Source organism: Lissotriton vulgaris, chromosome 3_1, assembly GCF_964263255.1.
Source record: "Lissotriton vulgaris chromosome 3_1, aLisVul1.2, whole genome shotgun sequence".
NCBI classification, from domain to species: Eukaryota; Metazoa; Chordata; class Amphibia; order Caudata; family Salamandridae; genus Lissotriton; species Lissotriton vulgaris.
Window position 1 is genome coordinate 1,982,490,788 of NC_141689.1, and position 18,348 is coordinate 1,982,509,135.

Here is an 18,348-nt window from a genome sequence, read left to right on the forward strand (position 1 = left end):
TTTAATCACACATCAAACTCAGGTGAGTAAATACGCAATGAATCCTGGTATTGGAAGTCCATATAACACCCCAGTGGGCTGGTCAGCATTTCATGAGTAAATAAAGTTTATGAATCGCTGGCACACTGCTGACATCTTCCCTCATTCTGCCTCTCGCCTTTTTGTTCCGCCGTGTCCTCCAAGAACAGCCGCGGAGCCGCTCGCTATGCGGCGGTGCACCTCCCGGCCGGGCCGGCCGTATACATAAAGGTCCACAGTTTGCCCCAAGAGCGAGGTGCACTCACATTTGGCGTTTGTCGGGTCAGGCAAAGTCGCAAGCGTGCCCATGCCTGCAGCGACCTGACATGTTTCGGGCTCCGCCCTTCCTCAGAGGTTTGTGCTGCCGCTCAGAAATGCCACCACGTGACTTTCCAACATATATCCTTTAATCACACATCAAACTCAGGTGAGAAAATACGCAATGAATCCTGGTATTGGAAGTCCATATAACACCCCAGTGGGCTGGTCAGCATTTCATGAGTAAATAAAGTTTATGAATCGCTGGCACACTGCTGACATCTTCCCTCATTCTGCCTCTCACCTTTTTGTTCCGCCGTGTCCTCCAAGAACAGCCGCGGAGCCGCTCGCTATGCGGCGGTGCACCTCCCGGCCGGGCCGGCCGTATACATAAAGGTCCACAGTTTGCCCCAAGAGCGAGGTGCACTCACATTTGGCGTTTGTCGGGTCAGGGAAAGTCGCAAGCGTGCCCATGCCTGCAGCGACCTGACATGTTTCGGGCTCCGCCCTTCCTCAGAGGTTTGTCCTGCCGCTCAGAAATGCCACCACGTGACTTTCCAACATATATCCTTTAATCACACATCAAACTCAGGTGAGTAAATACGCAATGAATCCTGGTATTGGAAGTCCATATAACACCCCAGTGGGCTGGTCAGCATTTCATGAGTAAATAAAGTTTATGAATCGCTGGCACACTGCTGACATCTTCCCTCATTCTGCCTCTCGCCTTTTTGTTCCGCCGTGTCCTCCAAGAACAGCCGCGGAGCCGCTCGCTATGCGGCGGTGCACCTCCCGGCCGGGCCGGCCGTATACATAAAGGTCCACAGTTTGCCCCAAGAGCGAGGTGCACTCACATTTGGCGTTTGTCGGGTCAGGGAAAGTCGCAAGCGTGCCCATGCCTGCAGCGACCTGACATGTTTCGGGCTCCGCCCTTCCTCAGAGGTTTGTGCTGCCGCTTAGAAATGCCACCACGTGACTTTCCAACATATATCCTTTAATCACACATCAAACTCAGGTGAGTAAATACGCAATGAATCCTGGTATTGGAAGTCCATATAACACCCCAGTGGGCTGGTCAGCATTTCATGAGTAAATAAAGTTTATGAATCGCTGGCACACTGCTGACATCTTCCCTCATTCTGCCTCTCGCCTTTTTGTTCCGCCGTGTCCTCCAAGAACAGCCGCGGAGCCGCTCGCTATGCGGCGGTGCACCTCCCGGCCGGGCCGGCCGTATACATAAAGGTCCACAGTTTGCCCCAAGAGCGAGGTGCACTCACATTTGGCGTTTGTCAGGTCAGGGAAAGTCGCAAGCGTGCCCATGCCTGCAGCGACCTGACATGTTTCGGGCTCCGCCCTTCCTCAGAGGTTTGTGCTGCCGCTCAGAAATGCCACGACGTGACTTTCCAACATATATCCTTTAATCACACATCAAACTCAGGTGAGTAAATACGCAATGAATCCTGGTATTGGAAGTCCATATAACACCCCAGTGGGCTGGTCAGCATTTCATGAGTAAATAAAGTTTATGAATCGCTGGCACACTGCTGACATCTTCCCTCATTCTGCCTCTCGCCTTTTTGTTCCGCCGTGTCCTCCAAGAACAGCCGCGGAGCCGCTCGCTATGCGGCGGTGCACCTCCCGGCCGGGCCGGCCGTATACATAAAGGTCCACAGTTTGCCCCAAGAGCGAGGTGCACTCACATTTGGCGTTTGTCGGGTCAGGGAAAGTCGCAAGCGTGCCCATGCCTGCAGCGACCTGACATGTTTCGGGCTCCGCCCTTCCTCAGAGGTTTGTGCTGCCGCTCAGAAATGCCACCACGTGACTTTCCAACATATATCCTTTAATCACACATCAAACTCAGGTGAGTAAATACGCAATGAATCCTGGTATTGGAAGTCCATATAACACCCCAGTGGGCTGGTCAGCATTTCATGAGTAAATAAAGTTTATGAATCGCTGGCACACTGCTGACATCTTCCCTCATTCTGCCTCTCACCTTTTTGTTCCGCCGTGTCCTCCAAGAACAGCCGCGGAGCCGCTCGCTATGCGGCGGTGCACCTCCCGGCCGGGCCGGCCGTATACATAAAGGTCCACAGTTTGCCCCAAGAGCGAGGTGCACTCACATTTGGCGTTTGTCAGGTCAGGGAAAGTCGCAAGCGTGCCCATGCCTGCAGCGACCTGACATGTTTCGGGCTCCGCCCTTCCTCAGAGGTTTGTGCTGCCGCTCAGAAATGCCACCACGTGACTTTCCAACATATATCCTTTAATCACACATCAAACTCAGGTGAGTAAATACGCAATGAATCCTGGTATTGGAAGTCCATATAACACCCCAGTGGGCTGGTCAGCATTTCATGAGTAAATAAAGTTTATGAATCGCTGGCACACTGCTGACATCTTCCCTCATTCTGCCTCTCGCCTTTTTGTTCCGCCGTGTCCTCCAAGAACAGCCGCGGACCCGCTCGCTATGCGGCGGTGCACCTCCCGGCCGGGCCGGCCGTATACATAAAGGTCCACAGTTTGCCCCAAGAGCGAGGTGCACTCACATTTGGCGTTTGTCGGGTCAGGGAAAGTCGCAAGCGTGCCCATGCCTGCAGCGACCTGACATGTTTCGGGCTCCGCCCTTCCTCAGAGGTTTGTGCTGCCGCTCAGAAATGCCACCACGTGACTTTCCAACATATATCCTTTAATCACACATCAAACTCAGGTGAGTAAATACGCAATGAATCCTGGTATTGGAAGTCCATATAACACCCCAGTGGGCTGGTCAGCATTTCATGAGTAAATAAAGTTTATGAATCGCTGGCACACTGCTGACATCTTCCCTCATTCTGCCTCTCGCCTTTTTTGTTCCGCCGTGTCCTCCAAGAACAGCCGCGGAGCCGCTCGCTATGCGGCGGTGCACCTCCCGGCCGGGCCGGCCGTATCCATAAAGGTCCACAGTTTGCCCCAAGAGCGAGGTGCACTCACATTTGGCGTTTGTCGGGTCAGGGAAAGTCACAAGCGTGCCCATGCCTGCAGCGACCTGACATGTTTCGGGCTCCGCCCTTCCTCAGAGGTTTGTGCTGCCGCTCAGAAATGCCACCACGTGACTTTCCAACATATATCCTTTAATCACACATCAAACTCAGGTGAGTAAATACGCAATGAATCCTGGTATTGGAAGTCCATATAACACCCCAGTGGGCTGGTCAGCATTTCATGAGTAAATAAAGTTTATGAATCGCTGGCACACTGCTGACATCTTCCCTCATTCTGCCTCTCGCCTTTTTGTTCCGCCGTGTCCTCCAAGAACAGCCGCGGACCCGCTCGCTATGCGGCGGTGCACCTCCCGGCCGGGCCGGCCGTATACATAAAGGTCCACAGTTTGCCCCAAGAGCGAGGTGCACTCACATTTGGCGTTTGTCGGGTCAGGGAAAGTCGCAAGCGTGCCCATGCCTGCAGCGACCTGACATGTTTCGGGCTCCGCCCTTCCTCAGAGGTTTGTGCTGCCGCTCAGAAATGCCACCACGTGACTTTCCAACATATATCCTTTAATCACACATCAAACTCAGGTGAGTAAATACGCAATGAATCCTGGTATTGGAAGTCCATATAACACCCCAGTGGGCTGGTCAGCATTTCATGAGTAAATAAAGTTTATGAATCGCTGGCACACTGCTGACATCTTCCCTCATTCTGCCTCTCGCCTTTTTTGTTCCGCCGTGTCCTCCAAGAACAGCCGCGGAGCCGCTCGCTATGCGGCGGTGCACCTCCCGGCCGGGCCGGCCGTATCCATAAAGGTCCACAGTTTGCCCCAAGAGCGAGGTGCACTCACATTTGGCGTTTGTCGGGTCAGGGAAAGTCACAAGCGTGCCCATGCCTGCAGCGACCTGACATGTTTCGGGCTCCGCCCTTCCTCAGAGGTTTGTGCTGCCGCTCAGAAATGCCACCACGTGACTTTCCAACATATATCCTTTAATCACACATCAAACTCAGGTGAGTAAATACGCAATGAATCCTGGTATTGGAAGTCCATATAACACCCCAGTGGGCTGGTCAGCATTTCATGAGTAAATAAAGTTTATGAATCGCTGGCACACTGCTGACATCTTCCCTCATTCTGCCTCTCGCCTTTTTGTTCTGCCGTGTCCTCCAAGAACAGCCGCGGAGCCGCTCGCTATGCGGCGGTGCACCTCCCGGCCGGGCCGGCCGTATACATAAAGGTCCAGAGTTTGCCCCAAGAGCGAGGTGCACTCACATTTGGCGTTTGTCGGGTCAGGGAAAGTCGCAAGCGTGCCCATGCCTGCAGCGACCTGACATGTTTCGGGCTCCGCCCTTCCTCAGAGGTTTGTGCTGCCGCTCAGAAATGCCACCACGTGACTTTCCAACATATATCCTTTAATCACACATCAAACTCAGGTGAGTAAATACGCAATGAATCCTGGTATTGGAAGTCCATATAACACCCCAGTGGGCTGGTCAGCATTTCATGAGTAAATAAAGTTTATGAATCGCTGGCACACTGCTGACATCTTCCCTCATTCTGCCTCTCGCCTTTTTGTTCCGCCGTGTCCTCCAAGAACAGCCGCGGAGCCGCTCGCTATGCGGCGGTGCACCTCCCGGCCGGGACGGCCGTATACATAAAGGTCCACAGTTTGCCCCAAGAGCGAGGTGCACTCACATTTGGCGTTTGTCGGGTCAGGGAAAGTCGCAAGCGTGCTCATGCCTGCAGCGACCTGACATGTTTCGGGCTCCGCCCTTCCTCAGAGGTTTGTGCTGCCGCTCAGAAATGCCACCACGTGACTTTCCAACATATATCCTTTAATCACACATCAAACTCAGGTGAGTAAATACGCAATGAATCCTGGTATTGGAAGTCCATATAACACCCCAGTGGGCTGGTCAGCATTTCATGAGTAAATAAAGTTTATGAATCGCTGGCACACTCCTGACATCTTCCCTCATTCTGCCTCTCGCCTTTTTGTTCTGCCGTGTCCTCCAAGAACAGCCGCGGAGCCGCTCGCTATGCGGCGGTGCACCTCCCGGCCGGCCGTATACATAAAGGTCCACAGTTTGCCCCAAGAGCGAGGTGCACTCACATTTGGCGTTTGTCGGGTCAGGGAAAGTCGCAAGCGTGCCCATGCCTGCAGCGACCTGACATGTTTCGGGCTCCGCCCTTCCTCAGAGGTTTGTGCTGCCGCTCAGAAATGCCACCACGTGACTTTCCAACATATATCCTTTAATCACACATCAAACTCAGGTGAGTAAATACGCAATGAATCCTGGTATTGGAAGTCCATATAACACCCCAGTGGGCTGGTCAGCATTTCATGAGTAAATAAAGTTTATGAATTGCTGGCACACTGCTGACATCTTCCCTCATTCTGCCTCTCGCCTTTTTGATCCGCCGTGTCCTCCAAGAACAGCCGTGGAGCCGCTCGCTATGCGGCGGTGCACCTCCCGGCCGGGCCGGCCGTATACATAAAGGTCCACAGTTTGCCCCAAGAGCGAGGTGCACTCACATTTGGCGTTTGTCAGGTCAGGGAAAGTCGCAAGCGTGCCCATGCCTGCAGCGACCTGACATGTTTCGGGCTCCGCACTTCCTCAGAGGTTTGTGCTGCCGCTCAGAAATGCCACCACGTGACTTTCCAACATATATCCTTTAATCACACATCAAACTCAGGTGAGTAAATACGCAATGAATCCTGGTATTGGAAGTCCATATAACACCCCAGTGGGCTGGTCAGCATTTCATGAGTAAATAAAGTTTATGAATCGCTGGCACACTGCTGACATCTTCCCTCATTCTGCCTCTCGCCTTTTTGTTCCGCCGTGTCCTCCAAGAACAGCCGCGGAGCCGCTCGCTATGCGGCGGTGCACCTCCCGGCCGGGCCGGCCGTATACATAAAGGTCCACAGTTTGCCCCAAGAGCGAGGTGCACTCACATTTGGCGTTTGTCGGGTCAGGGAAAGTCGCAAGCGTGCCCATGCCTGCAGCGACCTGACATGTTTCGGGCTCCGCCCTTCCTCAGAGGTTTGTGCTGCCGCTCAGAAATGCCACCACGTGACTTTCCAACATATATCCTTTAATCACACATCAAACTCAGGTGAGTAAATACGCAATGAATCCTGGTATTGGAAGTCCATATAACACCCCAGTGGGCTGGTCAGCATTTCATGAGTAAATAAAGTTTATGAATCGCTGGCACACTGCTGACATCTTCCCTCATTCTGCCTCTCGCCTTTTTTGTTCCGCCGTGTCCTCCAAGAACAGCCGCGGAGCCGCTCGCTATGCGGCGGTGCACCTCCCGGCCGGGCCGGCCGTATACATAAAGGTCCACAGTTTGCCCCAAGAGCGAGGTGCACTCACATTTGGCGTTTGTCGGGTCAGGGAAAGTCGCAAGTGTGCCCATGCCTGCAGCGACCTGACATGTTTCGGGCTCCGCCCTTCCTCAGAGGTTTGTGCTGCCGCTCAGAAATGCCACCACGTGACTTTCCAACATATATCCTTTAATCACACATCAAACTCAGGTGAGTAAATACGCAATGAATCCTGGTATTGGAAGTCCATATAACACCCCAGTGGGCTGGTCAGCATTTCATGAGTAAATAAAGTTTATGAATCGCTGGCACACTGCTGACATCTTCCCTCATTCTGCCTCTCGCCTTTTTGTTCCGCCGTGTCCTCCAAGAACAGCCGCGGAGCCGCTCGCTATGCGGCGGTGCACCTCCCGGCCGGGCCGGCCGTATACATAAAGGTCCACAGTTTGCCCCAAGAGCGAGGTGCACTCACATTTGGCGTTTGTCGGGTCAGGGAAAGTCGCAAGCGTGCCCATGCCTGCAGCGACCTGACATGTTTCGGGCTCCGCCCTTCCTCAGAGGTTTGTGCTGCCGCTCAGAAATGCCACCACGTGACTTTCCAACATATATCCTTTAATCACACATCAAACTCAGGTGAGTAAATACGCAATGAATCCTGGTATTGGAAGTCCATATAACACCCCAGTGGGCTGGTCAGCATTTCATGAGTAAATAAAGTTTATGAATCGCTGGCACACTGCTGACATCTTCCCTCATTCTGCCTCTCGCCTTTTTGTTCCGCCGTGTCCTCCAAGAACAGCCGCGGAGCCGCTCGCTATGCGGCGGTGCACCTCCCGGCCGGGCCGGCCGTATACATAAAGGTCCACAGTTTGCCCCAAGAGCGAGGTGCACTCACATTTGGCGTTTGTCGGGTCAGGGAAAGTCGCAAGCGTGCCCATGCCTGCAGCGACCTGACATGTTTCGGGCTCCGCCCTTCCTCAGAGGTTTGTGCTGCTGCTCAGAAATGCCACCACGTGACTTTCCAACATATATCCTTTAATCACACATCAAACTCAGGTGAGTAAATACGCAATGAATCCTGGTATTGGAAGTCCATATAACACCCCAGTGGGCTGGTCAGCATTTCATGAGTAAATAAAGTTTATGAATCGCTGGCACACTGCTGACATCTTCCCTCATTCTGCCTCTCGCCTTTTTGTTCCGCCGTGTCCTCCAAGAACAGCCGCGGAGCCGCTCGCTATGCGGCGGTGCACCTCCCGGCCGGGCCGGCCGTATACATAAAGGTCCACAGTTTGCCCCAAGAGCGAGGTGCACTCACATTTGGCGTTTGTCGGGTCAGGGAAAGTCGCAAGCGTGCCCATGCCTGCAGCGACCTGACATGTTTCGGGCTCCGCCCTTCCTCAGAGGTTTGTGTTGCCGCTCAGAAATGCCACCACGTGACTTTCCAACATATATCCTTTAATCACACATCAAACTCAGGTGAGTAAATACGCAATGAATCCTGGTATTGGAAGTCCATATAACACCCCAGTGGGCTGGTCAGCATTTCATGAGTAAATAAAGTTTATGAATCGCTGGCACACTGCTGACATCTTCCCTCATTCTGCCTCTCGCCTTTTTGTTCCGCCGTGTCCTCCAAGAACAGCCGCGGAGCCGCTCGCTATGCGGCGGTGCACCTCCCGGCCGGGCCGGCCGTATACATAAAGGTCCACAGTTTGCCCCAAGAGCAAGGTGCACTCACATTTGGCGTTTGTCGGGTCAGGGAAAGTCGCAAGCGTGCCCATGCCTGCAGCGACCTGACATGTTTCGGGCTCCGCCCTTCCTCAGAGGTTTGTGCTGCTGCTCAGAAATGCCACCACGTGACTTTCCAACATATATCCTTTAATCACACATCAAACATGTGTGATTAAAGGATATATGTTGGAAAATCACGTGGTGGCATTTCTGAGCGGCAGCACAAACCTCTGAGGAAGGGCGGAGCCCGAAACATGTCAGGTCGCTGCAGGCATGGGCACGCTTGCGACTTTCCCTGACCCGACAAACACCAAATGTGAGTGCACCTCGCTCTTGGGGCAAACTGTGGACCTTTATGTATACGGCCGGCCCGGCCGGGAGGTGCACCGCCGCATAGCGAGCGGCTCCGCGGCTGTTCTTGGAGGACACGGCGGAACAAAAAGGTGAGAGGCAGAATAAGGGAAGAGGTCAGCAGTGTGCCAGCGATTCATAAACTTTATTTACTCATGAAATGCTGACCAGCCCACTGGGGTGTTATATGGACTTCCAATACCAGGATTCATTGCGTATTTACTCACCTGAGTTTGATGTGTGATTAAAGGATATATGTTGGAAAGTCACGTGGTGGCATTTCTGAGCGGCAGCACAAACCTCTGAGGAAGGGCGGAGCCCGAAACATGTCAGGTCGCTGCAGGCATGGGCACGCTTGCGACTTTCCCTGACCCGACAAATGCCAAATGTGAGTGCACCTCGCTCTTGGGGCAAACTGTGGAACTTTATATATATATATATATATATATATATATATATATATATATATATTTATATTTATATATTACCTACTGCATATTAGGGCAATACATTTGTAGGTCTTGATGTTTAAAAAACAAAAACATATATATATATATATATATATTCAATGAAAAAACCATTGGTTTTAGGCCATATATAGTTAGGGATTTGCATTTACAAAACCTTATTTTACTCGCATAAAACCATTGAAATTCCATATATAGTTAGATGCGCTAACTATATATCGCGCACCCGCAATCCACTGCTGATGATGTCACATATTACATCATTCATGACATGGTCAGTGACATCACTGATGACATCACTGATCACAACATACAGTGACTGTATATTTCTGTAAAGTTAAAATATGTCTTACATATTGAAGAATGAGTGGATGTATAAATGTCTGGATGAAGGATTTAGTAGGTGCATGACTGATTGTATGAGGGAGTGATTAAATGTGTCTCACTGAGTGCATGGGTTAGTGATTAAACTGTATTAATTTGTGCATCATTATATCTGTTGTTCTGTAAACTGCTGCATGTGTTGATCAGTAGCTATATGAATAACTATATGGGTTATTGATTGGTTGCTCAAGTATTTGTATGGGAGACTGAGTATGTGTGTGAGTGGCTGGGAGGTGTGTGACTCTGTGCATAGATGTGTGAGCAGTTGATTCACTAGCTGTATGGTTTCAAAAGTGCATGTGGAACCTGTTGTATGGGCGGTTGACTGTGTGCATGAGTGTATTGGTGAGTGAATGGATATCTCAGTGCTACATGTCAAAGTAAGTACATATGTAAAACACAGTACATGTGAGAGTTAACATATATAAATAACTGTGCATTAGAGCCAGTGAATGTGTGAGTGGCTGTATGGATCATTGTGAACTTTTATTAGGGATTATATAAGAGAGTAAATATGTGTTAGAATATGTTTCAATAAGTAAGGTGTGTATAACTGTATAGTTGAGGAATTGGAGGTGTGTTTGATTCTTTGCATGACTGTCTAGGTGTATGAGTAACTCCATGGATGAGTGACAATCTGTGAGTGTCTGTTTTCACTGAGTGTATCTAAGGATATATCAGAGTCTGTAGAGGTTCATCGTATTAACACATGAATGATGTCATCTGTGATGTTGTCAGTGATGTCATTTGAGTTGTCATCAGTGATGTCATTTGAGATGTCATCAGTGATGTCATTTGAGTTGTCATCAGTGATGTCATCAGTGATGTCACTGACCATGTCATGAATGATGTAATATGTGACATCATCAGCAGTGGATTGCGGGTGCGCGATATATAGTTAGCGCATCTAACTATATATGGAATTTCAATGGTTTTATGCGAGTAAAATAAGGTTTTGTAAATGCAAATCCCTAACTGTATATGGCCTAAAACCAATGGTTTTTTCATTGAATTTTCAAGGTTTTGTAAATGCAAATTCCTAACTATATATCGACTATAACCTATGGTTTTTTCAGTGAATTTCAATGGTTTTTTAATAGCAAATATGAAAAGCTTTAAAATGTCAAGTACGTGATAGATAAAAACATTTTCGTATTTATGCACGCTGATGTGCTTTGAATGCTGCACCCCCCTTCCCCTCTCTTTTCTCTTAGGAGTACTCTCTCTTTGTAGATAGTGAAGGGTAGTTAACGCAGGCCTTTGCCCCGTTGTAATCCGTCGTGCCTGCTTCTCTCTCCATTTGATTGATTGTTATCCAAGCATTTACTGTTTTAGAATTGGTTCTCTTTGGTTCATTCTCTATTTACAAACAAGCACAGAGTCGCAATACTCTGTTTAGTCTTTGCAGATAGTGAAAAATCGTTTAAAAAAACAAATGGAATCGAGCAAAATCAGTAGGCCACTAATGGGATCTCTTTTTGACCTCGCTAAAATAGAAACATTAACCACAACCCCTCATGAGAAATACGAAACTAGTGAGATGAACTGAGCTCCACACCATGAGGGCTGCAAAACAGCTCGGCTCCGTCACCCATCCCGCCCAAAATAACGACAAACCCTATGCAAATATTAAAAATATAGACAACACACCAGCAAAGAAACAGGGTAAAACATTTTATTAAATAACTATTTACATAACGTTGGTTTATAAGATGATGTCAGTAGTGGACCGATGTGTGAATAGGTCGGAAGCAGCACAAGGCGCCAAGATCCGGATGGCAAGTCCTGGATGTTGGGTGCCATAGTTCAGAGTTCTGAGTTTGAGCCTTTTTCAATGCCTGTGCTTTGTTGTTTCCCCTCCATCAAAAACAAAAAAAATATATAAAACTGTGCAAAAATACAAAAAAATCAAAAAAAGTTTACAAAAGCAGTGCTTGTAAGACTGTCTGAAGCTTATTTCCACCTACTGCAGCTTCACTATTCTCAAAGTAAGTGAGGGTCGTTTGTGGACCTGACTGCATTTGAAAACAATGTTATATGGTACCTCCCTAAACCGCTTGACGGAGGCCCCCGAGGGGCGGTGTGATGGCACGGACTCGGAGAAGACGCTTGGCTCCGACCCCCTCCCCAAGTATTATAGCACTGGTGTAGCCTGAGATCGCCCCCGACATAGGCGGCCGGCTCCCAGGGTCCGGCGGAACTTGTTGCCTTTTGATGACTCTTCTATTCTGGACTTTGTCCCACAATCCGTTTGACCTGAAGACACGCTGTAGTGGGGCGCCCCTTTACCGTTTTAGTTGCCATTCCGCCCGCTTTTGCTACACTGTGCCTCTTCCGCCATTCAGCTGTTTACCGCCCGCTCTTGCGACTACAGCGTCTCGCTCACCATGTAGTTAAGTTGCTCCCGCTCTTGCGGTGCAGCGATAGGCGGCTGCCACAGGACTCTCAAAATGGCGGCCGGCTCTTCGGTTTTGGGCCTGGTCCACTAAAATGGCCCTGAGACACCTTGGAACTCGGACGCTTCCCTGATAGGGCTTGGGTCCCATTCTCGAAAGCGTCCCCTCAGCCGTGAAGATTCTACAAAAGTCTTGGGGGCCCCCGACTCCCGCAGGCTTCTGGTGGGGAGCGGCTGCCATGTCTGCTCGTGGAATGGCCACGACGGAGCTACGAGATGGTAGTGCTCTCATGCTGACGCCAGCTTTAGTCTGAAACATCCAGAAACACTGTAGACTACCAATTCGATCAGTTCCGGTAGCGCCCCAACATGACCCGGAAGAGAAGAACTTGCCCTCCCCTCTTTGACTGATGGTTCTTGTTGCCTGTCCCCTCTGTTGTCATTTAACAGAACTTTTTGGACTGCTGAAAGGGGTTGTGTTCCGAACGCTGGTTGGTGGAGACATTTTGACTATATTCTTGACCTACGTTGTCGCGTAATGCGTTATATGACACGCCGCGTTAGCGCACCCGGAAGTGATCCGGGGCGCGGCGCGCAGCGAGTAACATAAGCATAACAGGTCATGTGACTTGTTAATAAAACTTTTCATTGGTTCATTTTACTTTTGTTATTTTAATGATGAAAAGCTTGGTCATATGACCTAAAAATTACGCTTTTTATTGTTTTCGAACATTATTTTTTTTTAAACATATATGTTATAATATTCCAGGCTAATGTACTTTCCCGGAAAATGTACAACTGTCCTGCAAGTAAAATATATTCCTTTTTCGAGAAAAAGGGCGTTTCTTCGTTCCATGACAGAGCCGTTGAGTAAAAGAGACTCGGCCTGCTGTCTTAGTCGCCGATACGCCTGATTATCAGATTCTTATCGATCACTTTATGTTGCAGGAGTGGAAAACACAACTGCCCTTGACCATTTATCTTTACTGCGTTCCTACATATTATACCTTTTATCCGTCATGTAATTGGACTGCTTTATTTCACTTGCCTTTTACTGATTCGAAAACAGTGACTAAAAGTAAAAACTTTACCAATGTAAATACTACTACCGTGTTTTGTTTTAAAAACCTTTATTGTGAAAATGTCAGTATACAAATACGGGCCTATAACCACGTGGGCCGGCCACGGAGCAAACTGAAATCGTATATGATGAGGAGACATTTACACTGTAGAGGAACGTAACGAGCGGGCCATTAGGTTGCAAGAACTAAGGTGTCTAACAGTTGCGGAATCGGTGGACGTACATTTTGTAATTAAAATAAGACAGGGCCACTTACAATAAAATTTTCTAGATATACATTTGCGGGCAAGGAGTTACGAGTCCCATTTATACCGGCGCCATTTTGGGCGAGGCCGGGCAGGTCCAAGATATAGTCAAAATGTCTCCACCAACAATCGGCCAGACCAGAACCCCTTTCGGCCCTTTATGCTACAAGATGGTGTCTTCCATTCAGAAAATATTGTTGGCAGCATTTTGAAAGGAAAGATAAACAGCCGTTCTCCTAGTGAGTCTCACATTGTTACATTTAGGAAGAATGTTGAAGAGTAATATGTGGAAAATCTGAAGCCATTTTTCTACAAACTCTCAATCAGCCTTGGATGGAAAAAAAAATCCTGAAGAATGTACAAACTGAAAACCAATTTTTGTCTGTATAGCATCAACAGCAACGCTTGAGTCAGCTTTGTGTCAAGCCGCCATTTTCATTCAATCAATAGCGTCCCCCTGCACACATTCAGGAACCTGGTCGTGTCTTCAGGTGAAACGGATTGTGGGACAAGCAGAAAGGAAAAGGAAAAAAGTTCCGCCGGACCTCGGGAGCCGGCCGCCTATGTCATGGGCGATCTTTGGCCACACCAGGGCAATAGTGAAGCTGCAGCAGGTGCAAAAGAGCTTCAGACAGTCTTACAAGCACTGCTTTTCTAAACATTTTTTAGTATTTTTGCACAGTTTTATATTTTTTTTTTGTTTTTGATGGAGGGGAAACAACAAAAAACAGGCATTGAAAAAAGCTCAACAGTGCAGGGCGCCTTGTGCTGGTTCCGACCTATTCACACATCGGTCCACTACTGACATCACCTCATAAGCCAACGGGGCACCCCACACTGACTTTCGGCGCAGCATTGTAGGATGGCCACACCAGTGCGGCAACTTGCTGGACACCACCTCGGTGCCATCCGGATCTCGGCGCGTTCGAGTCACTGTACCGCAAGAGTGACCGGAACTCAGCTGGTCACGCCGTCTTTCGGCGCAGCATTGTAGGATGGCCATACCAGTGCGGCAACTTGCTGGACACCACCTCGGTGCCATCCGGATCTCGGCGCGTTCGAGTCACTGTACCGCAAGAGTGACCGGAACTCAGCTGAACACGCCGTCTTTCGGCGCAGCATTGTAGGATGGCCACACCAGTGCAGCAATTTGCTGGACACCACCTTGGGCAATAGTGAAGCTGCAGCAGGTGCAAATGAGCTTCAGATAGTCTTACAAGCACTGCTCAGAACTCTCAACTATGGCACTCAACATCCAGGACTTGCCATTCGGATCTTGGCGCCTTGTGCTGGTTCCGACCTATTCACACATCGGTCCACTACTGACATCACCTCATAAGCCAACGGGGCACCCCACGCCGACTTTCGACACAGCATTGTAGGATGGCCACACCAGTGCGGCAACTTGCTGGACACAACCTCGGTGCCATCCGGATCTCGGCGCGTTCGAGTCACTGTACCGCAAGAGTGACCCGAACTCAGCTGGACACGCCGTCTTTCGGCGCAGCATTGTAGGATGGCCACACCAGTGCGGCAATTTGCTGGACACCACCTCGGTGCCATCCGGATCTCGGCGCGTTGTGCTGCCTTCGGCCTATTCGCACATCGATCCGCTACTGACGCCGCCTCACGTGCCAACGGATTTTCTACGCTTTTTGTAGCCCTATGCCGCATAACAGGTCATGTGACTTGTTTATAAAACTTTTCATTGGTTCATTTTACTTTTGGTTTCCTAAAGATGGAAGGCTTGGTCATATGACCTAAAAATAACACTTTTCATTGGTTTCGAACATTTTTTTTTCCCAAACGATGAAAGCCCCACCTTGTTTCTGGATGATTCAGACTGAAGCTGGTGTCAGCATGAGAGCACCACCATCTCGTGGCTCCGTCGTGGTCATTCCGCGAGCAATCATGGCAGCCGCTCCCCACCGGAAGCCTGCAGGAGTCGAGGGCCCCCAAGACTTTTGTAGAATCTTCACGGCTGAGGGGACGCTTTTCGAGAATGGAGCCCAAGCCCTAGCAGGCAAGCGTCCGAGTTCCAAGGTGTCCCAGGGCCATTTTAGTGGACCAGGCCCAAAACCGAAGAGCCGTCCGCCATTTTAAGAGTCATGTGGCAGCCGCCTATCGCTGCACTGCAAGAGTGGGAGCAACTCAACAATATGGTGAGTGAGACGCTGTAGCCGCAAGAGCGGGCGCAACTCAGCTGGATGGCCGCCACCTGGGGAGGCCCGTTCACGCCGCCTCCCCCACGCCCCCCCCCCCCCGGGCCGCCCCACGCCAATTTTCAGAGCAGCATTGTAGGATACCAAAACCAGTGCGGCAGTTTACTGGACATCACCTGGGTGCCATCAACATCTCAGCGCGTTCTGCTGCCTTGGGACTATTCGCACAACAGACCGCTACTGACGAGGCCTCCCTCCGCAACACCCTGGACTCCCAACGCTGTTTTTCTTTGCTGCATTGTAGGATCCAAAAACCAGTGCGGCACCCAGATGACATCACCTGGGTGCCGTCCAGAACTCAGCACGTTGTGCTGCCTTGGGACTATTCGCACAAAAGACAGCTTCTGACCATTGTTGCTTTTTTTTGTGAAAAATGTTTAAATGTTTTTACAGTTTTTGTTCCGTTCGTTATATTTAAAAGTTAATAAAGTTTTATAATCCCACTTTGTTGGAGTGTTATATATTTTTTTTAAAACGGGTGAATGGGGCCTTGAATCGGGTTATTGTCATGTGTGGGCTTTGCAAGTGTACTGCTACAGGATCGGACATTTCAAACTCAAATGCACGTTCTTTTTCTTACCTTTCCGAAGCATGGAGCGCAATAGCAGGCAGAGAAAGGGTGATGCAAGTGTTGAACACTGCCTGGCCTGGAAGTTGCTGGCAGTGACCCCCCCCACCCCCCGCCCGCTCCTGAAAGAGGACACACACACACCGCCGCCCCGAGTACTTCACAGATCTTTAAAAGACCATGCGCTTGTTCATGAGGCTTAAATGGTTTATCACCCCTTCTAGAACCCCTGCATCGACCCTCTGACGTTTCCTGGAAGAATTACCACGTAACACAATACCAAGCCTTGTCAACTGAAACCCCCGAGGAATCGTGGGGCATATTATCAAGGGGGTTTATCTCCGCTTTTTTGGCTTTAAAAGCCAAGAAAGCGGAGATAAAATTATCTCCCTATTACCAAGCTGTCGCTAACACCAGTTAGTGACAGCTAAAAGGAGATAGCGACCATCTTGGGCCCCGCTTTGCATGTCAGTGATATTTATCACTAATGACATGCAAAGTGGGCGTGCCAAGATGTTACCGACTGGAAACAGTCCCTAACATCGCTATCTCCAAAAGCTAACACCTGCCCTGAGCAGTTCTTAGCCATGTTATCCAATGGGAGGTGGATAACATGGCTAAGAGCATTTGCTCGATAATGCATGAATATCGCTGACTTTTCAGCGATATTCATGCATTGCGGCCGTTTTTTATCGCATTTGCGATAAACCTTGCTAATAGCAAGGTTTATCTGCGATAAAAATCGCCGATGTGCGGCGATAATTTTTGTCTCTAAACAAGTTAGAGACAAAAATTATCGCTAGTTGTTGGTAATATGCCCCCGGGTTTTTGCTTGCAGAAATCGGGAGGCGGGAGACTAGCACTGAAATCAGTAGTCTCACGCCTGAATCGGGAGGGTTGGTATGTCTGGATTCTCTACAGCTGGGGCCATAAACTACATCCGCAGGGCTAGGTGATAACCTGGGTCCGGCCTGGACAATCGGACACAGAGGAAGAGGAGTGTCAGAGGGTGCGGTAGTGAATAGGGTGAAAGGGAGGTGTCGGGCGGGCACAGGGTGTGATTCTCAGGGAAGAGCAGCGCAGATGGGGAGAAGTATATGACCCATGCATGAGAGAGAGAGCGGGGGTGACCAGTGCGTGGGGGAGATGCTTGCGAGGGTGGTGAGCCGTGCTGAGAATCGACAGCGTGCAGAGACTGGGTCTGGTCAAGGCATCTAAAATGGCTGCCGTGCACGACAAAATTGTGGCATTGGACAAAAAGGCAAGATGGCGCAGACAATTTTTATCAATAAGGATTCATTTATAACAAAATATATTACTCGCAGTGTCAAAATGGCGGTCAACACTTCGTGATTTCCATCGAATCGAACGTTAACAGACGTCACGCAGCAAAAAAAAAAAAAAAAGCTCACGCACAGCCGCTGGAAGACATGTATCAACATATATGAGCCTCCTCAGCCACCCTCAGAAAACATAAGGGGTCAGGATACGTCTCCCGCACCCCCTTATACCTAGTAATTTAATTAAAACGAAACACAAAATGGCGAATTCCCGTTTCGCTACCAGTTTGCGGCCCAGTTCGCGGCCCGTGAAGCGCTTCTACCGTGAAAAATCATTTTTTTTTTTTTTTTCCCCACGGGACCCTTTAATAACCCCAACAACATTCCTAGGGGGTCAAGAGAGGTATACCTTGCCCCCTTTCATTAAATTCCCCCTTTGTTTTTCACCTCTTCTTCTCTCTCGATCCTACTGAGAGACAAGATGGCGGCCGCACCGGACTGTTTGGAATGTTGACAGACACCGGAGAGCCAATCAGCTTTCTGCGTGCAAAGTTCCGTTTCGCGAAAAGTAAGCGAACCGGAGCGCAGCCCGGAGCGCTGTTACAGATATATATCTTGTTTTGAACGTTAATTTCTCAAAAACTACTGGAGCACATATATTGAGACCTAGCAAAGGCACATCGGGCTAACAGTCCCTACAATTTTGCCAAGTTTCGTGCAAATCCATTCAGCCGTTCGAGCTAAAAGTGAGTCCAACCGCCCTATGGAAATTAACATGGGAAAAACGCATTTTGGGACCCCCTTTTTTCTCGGCCCCCCCCTCAACAAAACCCCCCCAAATTTTCAAGGGCTGCTCAGAAACAAAATGTGCCATTTTCCTGAAAATTTCAGCCGATTCCGTCCACAAACGCCAAAGTTATTAGACATAGAATTTTCAAAAATCCCATAGGAAAAAAATCCTAACTATATATACCTACTGGCGATAGCCAGTAGGTAATATATATATATATATATATATATATTTATATTTATATATTACCTAC